The sequence below is a fragment of the Chiloscyllium plagiosum genome, chromosome 32 (assembly GCF_004010195.1).
Source record: "Chiloscyllium plagiosum isolate BGI_BamShark_2017 chromosome 32, ASM401019v2, whole genome shotgun sequence".
NCBI classification, from domain to species: domain Eukaryota; kingdom Metazoa; phylum Chordata; class Chondrichthyes; order Orectolobiformes; family Hemiscylliidae; genus Chiloscyllium; species Chiloscyllium plagiosum.
In genome coordinates this window covers 22,981,493-23,003,625 of record NC_057741.1, presented here as the reverse complement: position 1 = coordinate 23,003,625, position 22,133 = coordinate 22,981,493, and positions in this window count along the sequence as shown.

Here is a 22,133-nt window from a genome sequence, read left to right as displayed (position 1 = left end):
AGTTGCAACATCACTTCATGACTCTTGAATTCAATCCCTCTGCTAATGAACGCTAATACACCATAGGCATTCTTACAAGCTCTATCAACCTGAGTAGCTAATGATCCTTTGGATGTGGGGTGAAAAGTGAGGATCGGGGCAATGTTGAGTGAGGGAAAAGAAGGGAAGAGGACAGAGGTGTGGGAAATAGGTCAGACACAGCTAATGGCTCTACCAAATTTAACAGCAGGCAATCCTCAGTTGAGGAAAGAAGTGGACATTTCTGAGACCTCACAGTGCAAGGTAGCATCATCAGAACAGATCCAATAGAGACAGAGAAACTGGGAGAATGGAACGGAGTCTTTACAGGAAGGGAGGTGTGAGGATGTATAGCCCACATAACTGTGGGAGTCAGTGAGTTTGTGGTGGATATTGGTGACCAGCCCAAGCCCAGAAACAGAAACAGAGATGTTAAGAATGCGAAGGGAGGAGTCAGAGATGGACAAGGTGAAGGTGAGAGCAGGGAGGCAATTGGAAGCAAAATCGATAAACTTTTCCAATTCTGGGTGAGAGAGGGAAGCAGCATGGTAGATTACACCCATGGCAGGTAAGAGTGAGAGAATTATTTGGTCAGCCATGCTTGATGCAGAATGGCATCCCTTAAGCTACAACCTCTAGAGATAGATGACTGTCCTATTCCAGGAAATACTAACTATGGAAACAGATGTAAATCTTTGCTTTGTCGGCCTCATACAGCAATGGAAAATTAAAATAAATGCTTGTTAATAAAATAATAAGATTTTGCAGAACCGTAATACATAATGGACTCAGTTTTTGGAAATGAGTTCACTTGAAAAAAAATTGCTGAACAAAGCATTTTCTTCTGAAAGAAATGCGCTGTCAATTTAGAGTTGGATCATTATCAAGACCCATGTTGAGCAGACTGAAAATTGCTACAATATACACATAAATGAACAAATCAGTTTGTTCCCTTAATTTCAAATGTGTGCACTGATGAGCTGTTTTACGAGACAATATTTATTTTGTCAGATTAACAAATACATTGGAAAATCCTACTGCTCTGTTATTGTGAAGTGTTTGTTCTAGACTGCCTGGTGGTTGTTTTTAATATTCACTCATGAGAATCACAGAATTTCTACAGTGATTAAGCAGACCATTCGGCCCACTGAGTTCCTCAATGCCCCTCTGAACAGCATCCCACCCAGACCCTCACCCCCCCACCCCCCCACCACCCCATCCCTGTAACTCCACATTTCCCATGGCCAATCAAGCTAACCTGAACATCCTTGGACTGAGGGACAAAACAGGAGCATCTGCATGAAACCCACACAGACACGGGGAGATAGATGCCAGAGGCCAGAATCAAACCCGCGTCCTTGTCGCTGCGAGGTAGCAGTGCTAACTACTGAGCCACCGTGCCATGCCTACAGTGACCTCAGCTGGTGTGGGAATGAACCCAGGCTTTCAATGTCACTCTGCATGGCAAGCCAGCTGTCTAACCAACTGAGCCAACTAATCGGAGACATTCACCTCCCAAGCCCATTGCATCATAAAACTGCGGGCCACCTGAAAAACCCAGTCAGCTTCCTAAATTAACCTTTAAGGCTCTTGATGAGCTTAATGTGATACCTTCATACTGGCCTGAGTCAAGATGGCTGGTTTGTGGAACAGGGTATGTGGGACAGGGTCAGTTACAACACAATAGTGATTCTGGTATTTTTAGGCCCCATCCACTTCTATCCCTGACCACTGTGACTAAAAACTCCCACCATATTTGGATGAATAAAGTGGAGTTCCATTCTGACCTTGAGCAAGTGAAAATGCAGCTAGATATTTAGTTTTTTTTAAAGCTCTGGACTTCTACATAATTATAAAAGTAAATAAAAGCAAAACACTGCTGATGCTGGAGATCTGAATTTAAAATGGCGTGCTACAAAAACCCAGCAGGTCAAGGAGTATCTGCGCGGAGAAACAGAGTTAATGTTTCAAGTCCAATATGATTGTTCTTCGGAACCCAGCTAGTTTCCCTCCACAGATGCTACCAGACCTGCAGAGTCTCTGCAGCAACCTGCATTTTAAAAACAAAATGTTTCAGCTCACCCATGTGAGCATTTTCTTAATATCCAGAAGTATTATCACACACAGCCAAATGACTTTTCTCCCACCATCAAACCACCCATGGTGCTTTTCACGTATGAACTACCACTAATAAGTCAACATTGTTCATATTAATTAACTTACATGCAAAGCCCATTCAGCACAGTGAAAGAACACCAAAGGAGAGGGAGAAGGTTAAATCAAAATAGAGTTGGAAGGGAAGATAAAGCACTGCACCCCTGATGGGAACACTTCTAAATTTGCTAATTTATAGAAAACAGATTTCAGTTGTTTTGTAAAAGCCAGTGTGCAAAGTTATAAACTCTTATATGTAAAGGAGTTGCATTTTTCACAATGGAGAGTGGTGGAAAACCGATAATATTATTCAGTACAGTCTAGGTATACTGTGATATCAAAACTTTCTTAGCAAAGACTTGATAAGTCAAGTTGCATCTTTCTATGATTAAATTTGGAATATAGCAGCTTAAGCAGAACCACAATGAGGCCCAAGTATCTATGATTTTGCTGGATGATTGTCTTTTCAAAGAAGTACGTAGAAGTTAAAGTTGCAGAATGATTACGGTAGTGTCTAAACCAGGAGGAAAACCAATATTTAGGCTTGCAGATGTTCAGCAAGAACAGATGATCAATCAAAAGCTACAGTCTATGGACACCAGAACCAGAAAGTCAAACTCCAGTCATATGGTTGCAGCAATAAACAGGAGGGATTCTATTTCTGCTGTGCACAACTTTTAACCCAGTGGCTGATGAAGCTGCATCGAATTCCATTCTGAAATCTTTTAACTCAAGTTGTTAGCTCAGGTTAAAATAGCACAGGCAGGAGTCCGGAAACATTCTGTGTTTAAAAATAGAGCAAAGAGGAAAAAAAAAATACCACGAGGTATCTCAGGTCAGAATCACTCATGCCATTTCCAAGTAGTTTGTTCTCACTGTCCTTCAAGAATAATTGAACTGAGGCTGCAATTCCTTTTCCTGGTTAGCAAACCAACATTAGGTATCAAGGGAAGGGAATGTTTGCAACATGTCATGCATCAGAAGGTAGTTATTTTGGAATTATTTGCTGAGCAATGCCTTTCACTGTGAAAACTTGAATCACATTTTTTTAAAAATCATCAACCTGAACTAAATAATATATTCAACAGAAGCCCCATTAAGTTGCAGTCAATATATTTCTTAAGTGACGTTGGTTACAGTGCTGATGGTCCAGTTTTATAACTTCTCTCATCGAATATATAACTAGAGGACATTAAAACTTACACTTCTAAATTCTTGACTGAAGGCAGCCACTGAGTCCACATTAGTTTACCAATCGGAAAAGATTTCAGAAGTTTCCAGCTTCCCTTCTGCCACACCCCATCCTTCCTAACAGCATTTCGTTGTTTCAGAAATTATTCCAAAGTCTTTAGCTTCACTACACGATTCATATTTCCATTCTACATCCAATACACCTTGCCAAGAAGAAAAATCCTGGCACCAGAACTAACTTTGGCCTTTACTAAATCCAATCTCCACCCTCTTTATCGTGTACCCACAATATGTTATCATTAATTTTCTCAATTAATATGGTCCATGCCAGTTATAATCTTATATCATATTAAATGCATCAACTCCAAGAATTCCACATTTCCTATACCTGTTCTCGCAAATAATGAAGAAAAAAAAATGAAGACTTTCATTTATAGAGTGCCTTTTACAAGTACTAGATGTCTCATCTCTGCAGCTAGTGAGGTACTTGCAAATTTCAGTCTCTGAAATTAATGTTTAATGTGAGAGAATCTTATATTTCTCTCTGCACTACTGGCAGGGTGCTTTCTCTGTATCTCAGCAGCAATAACAGAACACAGTACTCAACACATAATCAGCGCTATCCGTTTGTGTGGACTTTCTCTTAGTTTCCACTTCACAGATCAATTATAGATGATTTGGTTATTAAATGTAAGAACTACTGGCCCCGACTTAATGTAAATGTAAATGTAAAGGCCCAAGAGGTAAAGCTTTATCTGCTACCTGCTAGTATAACAGTTTTAATCAAACTGTTTTGAGCACCATGTAGCTCATACCTTTAACAAAAGCCGCTAAAAGAACTGCGGATACTGGAAATCAGCAACGAAAACTGAAACTTCTGGGAAAACTCAGCAGGTCTGGCAGCATCTGTGGAGAGAAATAAGAAATAATGTTTTGGGTCCAGTGGACCCACAATGTTAACTCTGATTCCTCCCCACAGATGCTGCCGGACCTGCTGAGTTTTTTTCCAGCATTCACTGTTTTTGCTTTTATAGCTCATACCTTTGTCAGTCTTATTTCTCTTTCTGGATTGATTTTTTTTTGCTTCTCTTCCTGATATTGACCTGAGCCTGTTCCCAATGTTCTTTTCTTCCTATGTTACGACAGCCACTGAAATTTGCAAGTCCTTCACTGGCTGCAAAGAGATCCGAGACATCCATTACGTGTAAAAGGTGCTATATAAATGCAAATATTTATTTTTTCCCCCATTTATTACTTGATTTGAAGCATGTTACCTAAATACTACCTAAATATTTTCCCAGACTGAGCTGTCTCTGCATCCACGAGTCTCTGACTAGCGGGCCATTAGATATTTGTAGGTGGTTTAGGATTAAAAATATGAAGCATCCAGTAATAATGAGAGCAACAGGTTGAAGTCAAACGGAAATAATTCAAATTATTCTTTCCATGTGACTTAATTTCCCTTTGTCCCAGATTGGCCTTTATTAAGCATAGAGACAATATTTAATGTTCACCCATGCACCCAAATAAAGGTGCTTTTACACGGAGACCCTGTTCTCGAAAATTCACTTGTAGCTATTCCTCTAATAAATTGATATTTCTGAACTAAAATAAAAATGTCAAAAGGTACCACAAGCTTAAAAATCTAACACATGTAAGTATCTTTATGGCATTACACAGAGATATTTCTTATTTCTACAGGAGATAGATGCACTGTTCACTCAACAAACATTCACCAATTGGAATGGTGGCTAATCAGTCTTTGTAATGAGTCAAAGGATTTAAACTGTTCTTCCACTATGATCATAATTTGTCACCTTTCTCAGGTTGCTGGTGAGATAATCATAGTGTTTACGAAAATTTCAACAATAAGCACTACTACAGCAGTTACAACAATTGGTGAGAGTCTGGAAAACAAATACAGTGGTACTCATTAAAACATTCCGATCTCTTACATTAAACTAATCCCAGTTTAATAAAACACTTCAGCTTTCCAGCTTATTTTCCATACTACAGAATACATCGATGTTGCTCAAGGTACCTTTTACTCAAGGCATTCTACAAAGTAAAATATCAATTCATACCTCTTTAAGTACATAACCATCAAAGGATTAAGACTTAAGGGAAATATATTCATGCCTCATGTTTGAACTTACCTTCAGGACAGTTAATGCCATCATTTGTTTTCTCTGCAGGTCATTATATAGCTCACAATAAAAAAAAATTACTTGCCATATTTTGATCGATGTGACTTTTTATTATGTCACATTAGGAATTTCAGGGCCATCATTCCTGTCTTGAACTTACATCACCTTGAGGTTCAGCCACTGATTGTGGTGAGCTTACCTACTTCATCACTCTGAGTTCCAGCTGAAACTATTGCTTCACTTTAAGCGTTGTAAACCATTTCACTTTTTTTTTTAAACTCTGTCCAGAAGAGAATATAATTAACTTATCACAAAACTTCAATTTGAAACTTTTCAACATTTCATGCCAATGGCAGTGGGATGAAACCCCTCAATGGGCATTAATTACCCATAGGTAAAAACAAGGACTGCAGATGCTGGAAACCAGAGTCTAGATTAGAGTGATGCTGGAGAAGCACAGCAGGTCAGGCAGCATCCGAGGAGCAGGAAAATCGACATTTCAGGCTAAAGCATTCCTGATGAAGGGCTTTTGCCTGAAATGTCGATTTTCCTGCTCCTCGGATGCTGCCTGACCTGCTGTGCTTTTCCAGCACCACTTTAATCTTGACATTAATTACCCATATAATGGCCTCAAACAGCATTGAGGGGCAGGAAGGCAGTTCTAGAGCCTTCATTTCCTGGAGTTAATCAGGGCAGAGGCAGAAAATTGTCAGCATTTCTACCTGGCATTCTCGCACCCAATTAAATGCTCCTCTCCCCTCCAAACCTGCGTCTGGGGAGGCCATTAAATTTCACTACAAATTCTGTATGTACAAAGTACAAGGATTCAAATGAAAAGCTTTTTTGAAAATGTTAACACCTCTAAATGGAAAAATGTGGTTGACTGAAACAGCTGTGTGTTTTCAGCCTTTGCTGGTTTGGTTACAGGTCTTCAGAATTCAATGTTGGATTACTTTTCAACATTTGTTGGAGAACGCTGGATGAAGGCTGGGGCATCGTGACTGATGGGACAGCCAAGGACTTAGAGACAGTACGAAATGAATTCAAAGTCAACAGAACACAGTGGCAGATGGAATTCAATATAGAGAAGGCGAAATTATCAAAAGGAAAGGAGGTCTGGATTTGAATAGTTTTTGTGACCACTTAACATAAAGGAGTAAATAGGCAATATATCCTTATGTATTGAATAATGACTCAATGGGGTAGAATGCTCAAAAGCAAGTCCTGCTATTTCCCAGTGTCATCATATAAGTTAATGTCTTCTTTTAAAAGAATTACTCAACAATCCCAAACTACCTCATTTTCAGAGCCAGGATAAAAAGCACTTACCAGGTTCCTGTAGTTAACAAGAAATCACCATTTATTACAGATTGTTAAATTCTAGCTAAAATAAACAAATTGAATAAGTAGACCGTACAAATTAAAATTCTAAACGTCTTAGAAATTCCTTTTCACACACACAAACAGCCAAGGAAATGGCTTTCACACATGTGGAAGGAAAACTGGGAAAATAGCCACATAGTCTTTGTTCACAAGATCTGTTGAGTTGGTTTGTGTTGATCCAAGTGTTTCTCCTTGACCTTCCAACTCCCAAATGCTTCCACTGGTTGGCAAGAGGCATAGGGTGACTGTTTACTTACAAAACGTCACTGGCTTATCCAATTTAAAGTTACAACTTGCAGCATCTGCTGAAGAAAAGGCAAGTTGGTTTTCTTCTGGTTTCAAGTGGCTTACTGCAGTGACCACAGAGCGAGTGTTTTTGGCTGTTGCAGATCAGCTGGTTTCTCTCCTGTCTGAACCAGCTTCTCTCTCTCTATTATTCATAGCCTGAGTTGTTCAGCTACCTAACAATCACATTGTTGTTGGCAGGCAGCAGGTCTTTGACAGCATTAATCAGTCCATTGTCCACAAACCAATTAGTTTCACTTATAACAACAACACCTTGTCCAAGTTTGTCTGAACCCACAGCTACACAAATCAGATTCATAAAAAGGTATAAATTCCTTACTTTCAAACATTCAGTCATTTTTATGACTGAAATCCTTGGGAGTCAAAACAAAGAAAAAAAAGTTTTTTTCTTATTTCAGTCTACAGTTGTAAAAGGTGCAAAAATAAGAAGACATAGTCTTTACAGCAGCATGGGCTGAACTTTCTATCCTAGTCCACCTACGTTGATGCGACAGCCAAGAAAGCACAACAACACCTCTACTTTCTCAGGAGGCTAAGGAAATTTCAGCATGCCCATTTACCATTTTTTTTTTATAGCTACACCATAGAAAGCATTCTATCCCCAGATGCATCATGGCTTGGTATGGCGACTGCTCTGCCCAGGACTGTCAGAAACTGAAGAGAGTTGTGAACACAGCCCAGTCCATCACACAGGCCACCCTTCCATCCAGTGTCTCCATCTACACCTCTGCCTGCCTAGAAAAGGCAGCTAACATAATTAGAGACCCCTCCCACCCCAGTTATAATCTCTTCCAACCTCTTCTGTCTGGAAGATACAAAACTTTAAACACCTATACCAAAACAGATTTAAGAACAGTTTCTTCCCCCTGTTATCAGACTTCTGAATGGACTTCTCAAATTTTAAATGTTGATCTCACTCTTTGTGCACCTTCTCTGCAGTCGTGACATTGTATTCTTTGCTCTGTTATATTACTCTTGTGCACTTTGTATGGTATGATCTCCTTGCACCACACACAAAACTGTTGAGTCCAGGGGAAAGATTGTGTCTCTGATCAGGATCTGGGGAGCATAAAGGGTTGGGGGAAAGAGTATAAATGGGAATGTGTGAGGAAAGTTGGGTGTCAGTTGAATAGTTACTCAGGAGTTAGTTTAATTATTTAATCACCTAACTTTTCCCCAGCGATTTATTTAACTGATTTGGAACTTTGTAAACTCTCAGATTTAAATGGATGCTTTGAGAAGGTTCCAAAGTAGACAGACAGGAAGCTGGAAGAAAACAACAAGCCAGGAAGCATCAGGAGGTGGAGAAGTCGATGTTTCGGGTGTAACCCTTCTTCAGGGCCATTCTCCACCTCCTGATGCTGCCTTGCTTGTTGTGTTCTTCCAGCCGGACTGTCTACTTGAAAAGGTTCCAGGCGTTGAGGAATTGTTCAGCCAACCTTTCAGGTCAATTCCTTTGGATTCTGCTACGCAATGGATTCCACAGGGTGCCCATTCCCAACTCCCATCCATGCTTCAGGAACAATTATTTGGCCATTGGAAAGTCTACCACGTCAAACCAGAAAGAAGTGATCAGACCCAGCGATGTTTGTAGGTTCTGTGTTCAAAATTGCAACATTGTGGAGCATCAAACAGCAAAGCAAATAAAATTTCACTCTACATAGGTAGCCAAACAAGTACTGCACAAGTCACTGGATACTTTACTAAATCAGTACTGCCGGCAGTATTTTTTTGTTCATTCATGGGATGGGAGTGTCACATTGAATGTCCTGAGGATAGTTAAGAGTCAACCACATTGCTGTGGGTCTGGGGTCACATGTAGGCTAGATAAAGATAAGGATGGCAGTTTCCTTCCCTGAAGGACATTAGCAAACTGGAGAGGTTTATTCCTGACACTCGGCAATGGTTTTGTGGTCTTATTAAACTCATCGTTAAACTTGTATTAAACCACCATAAACTCCTATTAAACTCGATTTCCAGACAACCATTAAATTCAAATTCCACCATTTGCTATGGCAGGATTCGAATCCAGATCCTTAGAACATGACCTGGGTCTCTAAAATAATAGTTTAGCAACAATACCACTAGGCCATCACCTACCACTGTATAATGAGCACTGCATTCAGTCTCCAAATGTGGGAAAATGCCAAAAGACACATGGTGAGGAAGCTTCACAGAGTTATGGAGCTAAATGGCAATTATACAACATTACTTCAATATACGCTTGACAGGAGGATGAGGTGATAACTAATTCAAACTGGCAGAAGGCAAGTGAGGTCCAGAATATGCCATTCCTGCAGAATGTGGCCAATACATGAAATGGCCTTTGAATAGGGTATGAGAACAAATATGCTGGAATTATTTAACTGATGCTGGAATGCTAAAGGTGGGTGGGTGGGGGGGGGAGTTGTAGACTTCTTCCAGATGGATGAGCTCAAATAGTTCACAAGGTCTTCATCATCAGTAATTAATGTGTATCTTGTAAATTATGTAACTGCCATATGGTTTCCTGCTGTCACTCATGTTACTTTTGCCAATTCCGGTCTTATTTAAAAACTTAATGAAGCACCAGGTATTAATTCTTCATAGAATAATAATGAGCTAATTAAAATTGTCAGTTTCCCTCAGCTTTTGATGAGGGGATATTCTTCCTTCGTATCTGCAGGCCTGGGATATTTTTGAAAGGTTCGTTACAAGAAAAAAGTATCAGAAAAAAATAAATAAAATAGAATAACATTTCTGAATTTATTATGCTCCTACCATGAAAGGAGTAGTAAATGTTAGCTTATTAATTTGATGTTTACTTTGATAATAAAATCTCAGGAATGGCTGCATTATTTCTGAGACTATGATTTTGTGAGGAGATTGTTCATTAGGGAATGTAACAGACACTCATCAAGTTTTCAGCAAAAAAAAAATCAACTTTAAAAGTCTAATTAAAAACAAAGGTTGAGATTTCCCAACAGAGCAATAGAAAAATACAAGCAGCTTTTTTTTTTAGAAATAGGACTTGTGAAGAATTCACAAAGTAGCAATAGTAATTGTTGCTATCAAAACTTCTTGGCCCAGGAATAGGCACACCGGGAAACTCGTTATTAAGGGAAAGTGATTTTTTTTTTAACCACTATAACCTCGCCCACCTATTTTAAATTGAGCCTGTTTGCATGTTTGAATGGCACTTTTTTTAAAATTTAAGTCAAAAGGACAAAACAGCCTAATCAATTGGAACCCCACCATCCTTAAGCATGTACCCTCTCCACTATCACATGTCAGCACTTATAATCCTAATAGAGGCAGAGAGTCATAGAGATGTACAGCATGGAAACAGACCCTTCGGTCCAACTTATTCATGCCGATCAGATATCCTGAATTAATCTAGTCCCATTTGCCAGCATTTGGCCCACACCCTTCTAAACCCTTCCTATTCATATACCCATCCAGATGCCTTCTAAATGTTGTAATTGTACCAGCCTGCATCACTTCCTCTGGCAACTCATTCCATACATACATCACCCTCTGTATGAAAAAGCTGCCCCTTAGGTTCCTTTTAAATCTTGTCCCTCTCACCTTAAACCGATGTCCTCTAGTTTTGGACTCCCCCACTCCAGGGAAATGACCTTGTCTATTTACCTTTTCCATGTCCCTCATGATTTTATAAACCTCTATAATGTCACTCCTCAGCCTGCAACGCACCAGGGAAGAGGTCCTTGAGAGGTGGTTGTATTTTGGACTCTTAAATTCAAAGTGAGAATTCCCTGGAAAAGAGGGTAATAAAAAAATTGCATCTGCCTGTGCCCAACAAACAGGCCAGATGATAGACACCATGGGAATAGGGAGCCCAGGCTGAAATCCATGCAGTATTTTAACCTGAATGCAAAGAAAGAGACAGCTGGTCCTACTTCATGCAGACTTACAGTCTCCAAATGAATCAGGTTCAAAAAGCCTTGGACACTGATAAAAATAGCAAGTTCCAAAATAGAGACTTGAAGAATAGCTTCTGCAGTCAGTAATGAGGAAAAAGCTCTGGCTGTTCTTCTCCATTAGCTTTGAAAGAAAAAGCAGATGGGCAGGTCAGGGATGGAAACCATAGAAATTTAAGGACTCCTGGTGCGGCAGGGAGAAGGAGTCACCCAAATGAGCCAATCTGTTGGCAGTCAGTTTGAGATATACCAAAACATTTCTGTAAAGGCCTTCTGAAGATCACTGGATGTTCCAATTCGGAAGAACAAAGAGAAGGGAATCCCTTGGAAACTGGAAGTAATGTTGGACTGGGTTTCGTAAAGATTACAAAGCTGCAAAGACTATGCTGTAAATTATAAACACAGCTTGAGGTTTTCAAATATGTTAAAAGTCCCAATCAGGCATGTCTTTTCTATGGTTCTAAGTATTAGTTACTGAAATAACATCTAGTCAAAATTAATTTTGGTTTGGCTCTTTGTTGCAGGAACACAGTCTTAAAACTTAAAATCATAATTCTGAGATTCCCTTAGGTTAGTCACTAGAAATTCAAACATTCATTTTAAAATTATTGATCTCTATGGAAACTGTAGCATTTAAAAATATTTAAAACTGCAGAAACATGCCACAATTTCTTTAACGGCTTCTCTTAGCATTTGGTAATGAATTCCAGAAATAAAGCACATACAGAGCAGCTGTATTTCATGAATATTAATCTGTTAATAAATCCCTTTTCTTCCTTCATTGGCTACTCCCTGTATTCATTACAGCCCTCCAAATAAATGTAAACACATATCTACAGCTTAAGTATCAAGTTTTACTTGACACTATGATGGAAAAAAAAGTCATAAATTAGATTAGCTTTTTAAAATTATTATTATCGACTTTTAAAAAGAAAGTAATGCAAAACTAAAACCAACATGAATCTTGAGAACACAGTAATATTGTAATAAAAGCCACTTTACTGATAGGCCCTTAACATGGGCCAGGGCAGGCGGTGATAGGGTGGGCAATTAAGCTTTGAAGGTTAGCAAATACTACCTTGCAGTAGATGGAGGTAGACATACCAACCTGCCAATCTTGCCATCTCCTCCACTGGCCATCAAATCCTGGGGGAAATGGGGGAATATAACCTGGATTTTCTGTCTCAGAGGCAAGGACATTGCCCACTGTGCCAACAGACCATCGCCTACAATCTAAAATCCAACTGTTCATTTGTGGAAAAGCTATGCATTGTCTTCAAGGTGGTATGTCTACATGTGCGTATTTATTATTAATGCCCAACATCATCAGTTCTACCAGTGCACTGACAAAATCAAAGCTTTTGCATATAAAAACAATGGTCTGTTTGAAGAAAACTGAGTTATTGGCAACAATCACCCACAGTGATCGTGACACATACACATGAAGGTTATGGTATTGTATAATGGCATCTGGGATTTGCTGATTCAAAGGTATTCTCGTTCCATCAGTGAAATGCACACAGAGCCATGACTTACTTTCTGCAAATGGAAATAAAGGTTTTACAAACTATTACCCAATATGCCAAAATATTTACATACAAAATATGTAAAAATATTTTTACATTTTATGTAAAAATGGAGAGAAATGTAACTTTTGCCTCTCATTCTGTTGTTGCAGATCCTTGTGACTGACCGGGTCAATTTTGCTGCTTCTACAAGTATAGTATTCATACCCCATAATTTATCCAACTACTGGAGAATATTTTAATGAGTAGAACAATGTATTATTGTAAGCTTTTTGAGAATTACAAGAGTGATCTTCAGTGCTTATAAATTACTTGAACGATTTGTTTCTTATTAATTTTCGTGTGCATAAACGTTTCTATAATCCGGAGATGTTTGAGCTATTAACTGCCTCAATTACTTTGCTTCACCAAATTTCATAGAATTTGACATTTATAATTGAAATTGTTGCAAATGAGATTCAGTCCACAAAAGGTCAAGCAATTTATACCAAATCAAAATCATTACTATTCTATCAATGGATGCAGACAGGAATAAGCACAATCCACACAATATTCAGCAAGTGCAACTAACTCTAGTTAGCATTAATTGATAATGAGTCTGGTCCTTTTCACACAAATATATACTGAGGATGACTGAAAGTATGAATGATGTGAAAGCCTGCTCCTTTGTTCTGTTGTAATATTTAAACAGCATTCTGCAAAGAACCTGTTAAGAAGACACATCGATAACAAAATGCCTTTTGCTTTTTCTCATTATCGAACATTAATGCTTTCATTATCGAGCCGCCCACAAACGCAAATAACTGATAACTGTATTAACTAATAAAATAAACACCACCACATGATATATTTGGAGGGAATCAGCTAACTCACTAATTCAGTAGGTCAATCAGTTCCAAGGAGAAGCCAGGATCTTCCACCAAAGGTGACAGCAACACACATAACTGCATCCTAATAGAGCCAGTTCACTCTGTGCAACCCCACCTGTTGATTTATTTGTACCTAATCAAGACATTTACCTCACTGATCAATCAGCTAGCATTTTTTGAAATTTGGATAAGCTTCAATCAAGAAAATTGTCTCCATATTAAATTGTAATATCAAATGATACAGGCTCAACAACAAAAAAAGCAGTTTGAAAAATCTCTCAAAATCCTTTTGTGTTGTATTTTGCTCATTATCCATAATCCATAGCAAGTAAAAGGCACATTTGTGTCACTTACAAGTGACATCAGTTTGTCCCATTGCCAAGTGAAAACAAAACTGCCAAACATTTCAATGAAGATAATGGGTGGGTTTAACCATGGGATGGAGGGATTGAATACCTCACTCCCTCCCGAGGGGGGAGTAAAATTAGCAGTTAGTGCAGATGCCCACAGGAAGTGGTCCCTCCACTTTGAGATGCTGCAGATTTGCAGAATCAATGTAGAATTTTGCCCCTCAATGGAAGGATGAGCGATATCTCAATTAGCCAGAGCTCCAACTGTCCTGGCAGTACCACAGCTCGGTGGTGGGTGATACCAAGATTACAACAACTTCCTGGTGTGTGTCAGAGCACACCAGGACCATAGTCCCCTACACCCACGCATCAAAAGTTGCTGAAAACAAAAACAGGCTGCTCACCTCCCTCACCAACTCTATTTAGGCACAGTTAGATATTTTGAGTAATTTTCCAAAGATAACAAGTTCTCCTCAGGAGCAAATGATGCTTGAAGCTAAGCTTCCAGGCTCAGAGGTAGGAACACTACTATTGCAACACGAGAATACAGTTAGATTTTTTTTCTTCTTTTTGTTTTTTTTTATTTTTCTTTTTTCATTTTTTTTTAGTGCTTATTTTTCCCTATACCCATGTCGTGTGTGTGCAGGTGTTGGACACAGCGAAAAACAACAAGTATGTACATCTTTATTTATATTCCACCACCAGGAATGATACAGTTGGATGATGTTGTGCACAACAGAGCTTTTTACAAGCACTATTAACCCTTCATTAATTATTTACATAAAATGGGCAGGCTGCCAATTTCACACCCTTCCACCCTTTGTATTATGGCAATGACCTATGGTGGGTGGAAAAGTAGTGGACTGGACACTCACCTGTTTAATGTGCCCCTCATTAAAATCACACCCCATTAAGGCATGATATATGCAGCTCTCTACTTGTTCAGTTTGGAATAAAGCTTTGTGTTGTTAAACTGTGCATGTTGAAGTGACAAAATTTATCAAATCATTAAAATTTGCTTTTCTCTTATAGAAAAACTTATCGTTTTAAACATTCATTTTTGTAATTTATTTAAATATATTGAACTTGTAAAGAAAATGATATTCAAGGTCCCTTTAATTAATTCAAAGGGCATGGGTGCCAGCACTTACTTTCCATCCCTAATTGTCCATAACTGAGTAACTTGCCAGGCCATAACTCAATGAAATAACTCCACAGAGGCCCAAATCCCGTCACCAAGTCACCCTGTATTTACACGTACATGGTACTTGACACAGGTCAAACTTCCTCAAAGCTAGCTCTCAGAATGAGCAGAACCTCTGACACTCCTGTTTCTGTCCGTCAGCCAGGGCTGACCAACTGGACCAGATTAACAACCCCAATCAGGCGCGTCTCATCTTCCATCTAGAGACTCTCCAACCACATGGCATCAATGTCGATTTCACCAGTTTCCTCATCTTCCCTCCCCCCATCTTATCCCAGATCCAACCCTCCAACTCGGTACCGCCCTCTTGAACTGTCCTACCTGTCCATCTTCCTTCCCACCTATCAGTTCCACCCTCTACTCCAACCTATCACCATCACCCCCCATCTTCATCTACCTACTACCTTCCAATTTACCATTCTTCCCCTGCACGAACACCTTCCTATTTATCTCACTGCTCCCTTAGGCTCCGGCCACATTCCTGATGAGTTTATTCCCAAAACATCGACTCTCCTGCTCCTCCAATGCTGCCTGACCTGCTGTGTTTTTCCAGCGCCACACATTTTGACTCTGATCTCCAGCATCTGCAGTCCTCACTTTCTCCAACTCATCCTGGCTGAACTTGTTACAATTCCTACATGGGTGGGGAGCTAAGAGTCAACAAGTCTCATGCAGGCCAGACTTGGTAAAGACTGTAAATTTATTTCTCTAAATTATACTGACAAGACATACGGAGTTATACAACAATCTACAATCTATTGGCACGTTCTCTTTCTAATTCTTGGATATACTTCATTACTAAATTACGATACCCTAATGTCATATTAGGATTTGAACTCATTAATCCAATTGTGCTATTCCCAACTCATAACTGGAGCAGACATAGGAACAACATTGACTTCAGTCAATCATATTAGGCACCCATTATTTCACCTACTTGATTCACCTTTCAATTATCTTCAAATGACTTGGAAATATACTATCAGAATTCTGTTTGTCCAAGAGTGAAAGTTGGTCTAAGTCAGGTTTCTAAATAGCTTTGATATGGACACTGATATGCAAAACATGATTGACAAAAGATCAGTGATGAAGATTAAAGCCCAGAAGTATAGAAGTGTTCACAAGAGGAATGTAAACTAATTAGACAATAGGAAATATTTTAACTACAAACAATTTTAACAGAAACCAGTTCCCATGGAGATATCTCCAGCCTACATTTTTTTTTACAAATGACCTTGGTGAGCATAATAAATGAATTTCCAAAATTGCTGGTGCCACAGAATTGTGGCGGTACAGAATGGCTCAGCATTTAAACAGATTTAACATGCTATATATAGGTGCAAAAATATGATTTTGAGATTGTAACTAGAAATGAATAATTGTAAGCAACACAAAGTCAGCACTTAACACTCACAAATTCTACTGAAGGTATATTTATTGGCAATTTATTCCTAATGCCCTGGCAAAATTGAACCGTGTAGCTACGATAGCAAGGAATACTCCTCAGGATTGTACAGTGTTACTCAACATTAATGAAATTATTGTCCCCAACGGTTAAGTTAGGATATGAATGAGGGACATGTTGAAACTGGATACTATTGGAAAGCACTGTGAGAAGAGGATGTTGAGGCCAATAGAGGAGAACTGTGAATGATAAGCGTTGAAATAATGAGGAACAGCAGCCTCTGAAGTAACAGAACACCTTATAATGAGACAAGTAGAATGGACCAGGCTTATACACATGTTGGCTGAATACTGATAACCTTTTGAAGGCACAACTGGAAAAAGACAGCGTTGAAGGCCAAAATTAAAGCAGTGGGTCTGTGTAGAAGAGTGGCAGACAAGTAAATAAGACCACAAGATACAGGAGCATAAATAGGCCATTCAGTCCATCAAATCTGCACTACGATTCAATAAGAACATGGCTAATCTGATAATCCTTAACTCCACTATCCTGCTTTGTTCCCCCAACTCTCTATTTCCTTACCACTAAAAATCTGTCCATCTCAGCCTTGAATATACTTAATGACCCAGCCTTAAAGGACCCTGCGGCAAAGAATTCCAGACTGATCACCCTTGGGGAGAAAGAATTTCTCCAGGATGAGGTGAGAGGAGCACAGGTGACAATGTAATGCATGACAGGTAGAGGTAGGATTAAGAATGATCAACACATCCACTATCACATTATCAATACATATGATAATAATGTAGAGATACATTGACTCATAAAAAGAGACAGATCATTTAGTAAACTTTATGCAAATTTAGCTGCAAATCAATTCTGGCCGCAGATAAAGAAAAAAGTAAGAGGAGTAAAGGTGAAAAGTTCACTTTCAAATGTTTGAATTAAATGGGTATGGCGCAGCAGACAGTATTCACTGGAATAACCATATGATGACATCAGCAGAGAAGACTGCAGCAGAAGAAGAGACCTGAGGGAAGCAGGTAGACAGCAGTCAGTGGAAGGGAAATCAGGTGACCCTTTTATCCCCCTGGCAATCATTGCCATATTCTGTAAGTTAAAAAGGTACATCATCACAGACAGCATTTCACAGGAGCTGTCAAGGTGGCTAAGCAAACAAGACAAGGGGTGCCAGAAGATAGGGTGGCAGGTGGGGGTTGTGGTAGAGTGCAAAGTAAGTAACCAGGGCAATAGGATGCCAGGTCAGGGTGCCAGGGCACAAGGTAGCAAGGGGGCCAGGCAAAGCGATATTGTTTTTAGGGCAATTTGGGGTGGTCAGGAGTTAATCGGATTCGGTGGGAAAGGAGGGTGCCAGGTCCCAGGAGTGTCAGGGCTGGGTTTGGAAGGGGGTGGTGATCAGATATCAGGAAATGTTGGGAAAAGATACCTGGTCCAGCAGAAGCAGAGTATCCAACAGTGGGAGAAGGAGGGAAGGGCTTACATTAGAGTGCTGCTGAGTGGTAACCAGGGTTCTTGGTTGAGGGATTTTCAGGTTTTGGACTTACAGGATGTTGGCCCAGGGTTTGAGGAGTGTTGATCATCTGGGGAGGTGTGAGATGAAATGTGAGGTTAAATTTAACAGTTATCAAGGGGTTACGCTAGCTTTTAAATAGTCTCACTTTTGAGTAACTATTTACTTAACTGCAAGGCCTCCATATTGTCCAATTTAAATGGATACTTTCACAGTTTGCCAGTCGTAAGGGATTGCCTAGCAGAATCCTCAACATTCCAGGCAAATCCTTTGCAGTTGCTGTGCTGGAAATTCACAGGGTTTCTGTGTACAAGTTCCAAAAATGCTTCTCAAGTAATTATCTGGCCATCAGAAAATCTGGACAAGAGTGTGTTTCAGAACTGAGGACAGCGAGAGAGGATACCTTACTTTGGGATATGTATCTGGGATGCTTGCCATCAAGAGAGTGGCAGCCGAGTTAAAAAGGAGCAATCTCGAAGAGGGAATGTGTAAATATAGAGATACAAGAGGTGATCCAATGTGCTTATGAAACAGGCTAACAACGGTGGAAGCTTGCTGAAACAAGGCTCATCCTAAATCAGCATAGCTCAAATCAAAGGACAGTGGCAGTGAGGAAGACTCAAAATTATTGAACTGAAGTCAGATCACTGCCCACTAGTTGGAAGAGAAAAGGGGAAAGACTTTGAAGGATGGAACAGAACCTCAGGAGACTCTGAGGACAAAGCAGCACAATAGGAAGATTCTGGAGAGCAAATAGACTGTATAAGCAGCACCTCCAATGAGTGTCAGGAACCTGCTTTTAAAAAGAGCAGCAATCCTTCAACAGTCCTTGGCTTTTAAACCAGTCTTTTCCTCTTTTCAGTTCACAAGAAAAAAAACAAAACTTTTTTTTGTACTACTTCTAAAATTCTGTGTGAACCAGCTTTTAAGGAGGCATTCAGGAGGCCTAGGATGATGCACCAGCCAAAGCCTAAATATTGTTCAGTTCTTGCTGCACATGGCTATGGTTTGCTTTGGTATCTGCAGAGTCACGAATAGTGCCCATATCCCTCCAAACCCTTGAATGGGTCAAAAATACTATCCTGAGAAAGTCCTGCAGTGATGTCCTGGCACGGAGATGATTAACTCTCAACAAGCAAATACCTCTTCCTCGGTGCTCGGTATGATTCCAAGCAGTGGAGGATTTGTCCCGATTCTCTTTCACTGTAGCTTGCTGTGGCTTCTTGATGCCACACTCCGTCAAATTCTGCCTAGATGTCAAAGATAGTCAACCCTGCCTCACCTCTAGAGTTCAGCTCTTTTGTCAACGTTTGGGCCAACGTTGGATTGAGGTCTTGCCTATTTCCCATCTTAACAGCATTCCCTTGCAACTTCCTTTGATCTTCCAAATCCTTAGTTATCTCAAATTGGTATTATTGACAAATATTGGCCCCACTCCCTCTAGGCCAATATCCAAGTTATTCATATAAACATTGAACAAGAATGACATCAGGAATGATGGAAACCTTAAGCATATCACTAGTAACTTGCATCCTTTGATAGAAAATGGCTTCACCCCTATTCTCCATATTATTCTTTCCAATCAATTTTTAATCCCTTTTGTAATATTCCTTCAATCCCACTCATCAATCTACTTTGGCGGTAATTTACATACCGTACTTCGAAGGCTTAAATTTTTCATACCAATGTTACATCGATTTACCTGTAATTTCTAAATCAGCCCTGTATCCTTCTTTAATAAAAGAATTCAGTATTAAATTAGATATTGCTCTCTAGCCCTTATAACACCACCTATCCGCACTCAATACAGCGCTGTGATTTAAGGGACAATTTTACTTCCTCTTCCCATCCGCTAAAAGGAACAGCAGGGACATTGAGGTGTTTGTGACATGTTCCTTTCCTACCCAAAATTTTTACAAGCCTATATACAAACACGGGAAGGCTACCTGTCCCACAGGACTGGGAGTTTAATTTAAATGGGAGAATTGTATCCTAATGAAGTCATTGGAAGCTGGTCTTTGAACATGTTCAAGACAGATTAACACATTGTCGAATGACCTCATGGAATGCGTGGCTATCACAAGAAAATGATATTAAGGTGGATGATGTGGCCATTATCTAGAATGACAGAGCAAATTTGAGAAATGGCCAACAGCTCTGGGAAGCATTTTAGATCAATTGGCTACACGAGTGACATGAATGCCAGAATCAAGCACTGGAAAATTGTAGGTTCAGTTCTTGTTCCCACTGAGATAGTTTGGAACCTATTTCCTTGTCCTATCCTCTAGGAGTACTAAGGAGGTGGCTCAGGCTGAAACATCAGTAGAAACTGAGCTAAGGCGGTTAATGAATGAACTAGAGGGTATACTTCTGTCCCATGTTAGGATTAAAATCCATGTTTTCACAACATTAACCTGGTGTTCTGGATTACTGATCCACCAGCATTACCACTGTACTGCTTCCCTCACTTTGCTTGCATGTCCTGGTTACTGTGTTCGATATTTCCGATACAACCTATTTGGAGATGTTTTTTCATAGCTCTGGAGAAGGTGAGACTGAATCCAGATCCTCTGGCTCAGAGGAAAAGACCCTTGCTCTGCCAGAGCACCCTACATTATGGTAGAAACTCATGTTAGCAACATTAAAACAGTTGCTATTATAGAAAAAAGATACCCAACTTGACAATCAATTTAATTGGAGGCCTTGCTCGAAATTTTATGCTGAAAGTCGATCCTTTACACGGCACCTGATTGGTCATTGGTAGGTCTTCCAATGGGATTAGAAACCTGATCAAAGAAGTCTTACCTACCATGATCTGACAGCCAATCAGAGCCAGCAGCTCTCACTCAATAGCACCACAGAAAGATTGGTGCACTTTGTGTCTTTCACTGTGTCTCACACCTGCGCACACACACACACTATGGGTGCTCGGGATAAAATAAGCACTACCGCACTTAGGTGGTAGTGTGGGGGTTAAAGTAAAAAAAAAGAAAAAGAAAGAAAAGAAAAACAAAGAGAAAAGGAAAAAAAGAAAGAAAAAAAGAAAAAAAAAGAAAAAAATTAAAGAGCAATCTGTCCCTCCAACTCTTTTAAAAAAAAAATTAAAAAAAATAGCACCACAGAGCCCATATGCCACCAGGAGGTGGGGATCCCCAGTGGAGGGCTCTCTACGCGGGAGTCCTCCCCCTTTCTCTCGGGGATCTGGGGTGGAGGGTGCTGCACGCAGCAGTTCCCTGCAACTGCAGGTTGCGGTGGTTCACGGACTCCCAGCCCAACTGCTTGTTCTGTGGCGCTGTGGAGTCCGTGGACCATGTATATATTGGGTGTGGGCGTTTGCACTCCCTTTTTGATTTCCTTAAAAACCTTCTCCTCTGTTTTTGGCTGCACTTCAGTCCCACGCTCCTGATCTTTGGGAACCCGGTACAGAGGAGGGAGGGCAGGTCTGAAGACCTCCTCGTGGGTCTGCTCCTGGGCCTGGCCAAACTGGTCATAAACAGGTCCAGGCAGCGGCAGGCCTAAGGGGTCGTTAGGGCCGACTGCCTGCCCCTCTTCCGCGGTTACGTTAGGGCCCGGGTGTCCTTGGAGAAGGAGCACGCGGTGTCCACCAACACCCTGGAGTTGTTCAGGGAGAGGTGGGCGCCGCAGGGAGTGGAGTGCATCATTTCCCCCTCCAACTCTATTTTGATTCAGTCCCTACCCTCCCCTTCACTGTTTTGATCACACAGCACTGCCCTTTGATGTGAAGGGCAGTGTTTGTCACTGGCCACCCGGGTGTTTTCCTATCTTCCTGGTGGTGGAAATTGAATAAAGATTCGTGCACTTTGTGTCTTTCACTGTGTCTCACACCTGCGCACACACACCATGGGTGCTGGGGATAAAATAAGCACTACCTCACTTAGGTGGTAGTGTGGGGGTTAAATTTAAAAAAAAAGAAAAAAAAAGAAATAAAAAAAGAGAGAAAATTTTTTTTTTTAAAAATAACACCACAGAGCCCATATGCCACTAGGCGGTGGGGATCCGAGGTGGACAGCTCTCTACGCGGGAGTCATCCCCCTTTTTCTTGGGGATCTGGGGTGGACGGTGCTGCACGCAGCGGTCCCCTGCAACTGCAGATTGCAGTGGTTCACGGATT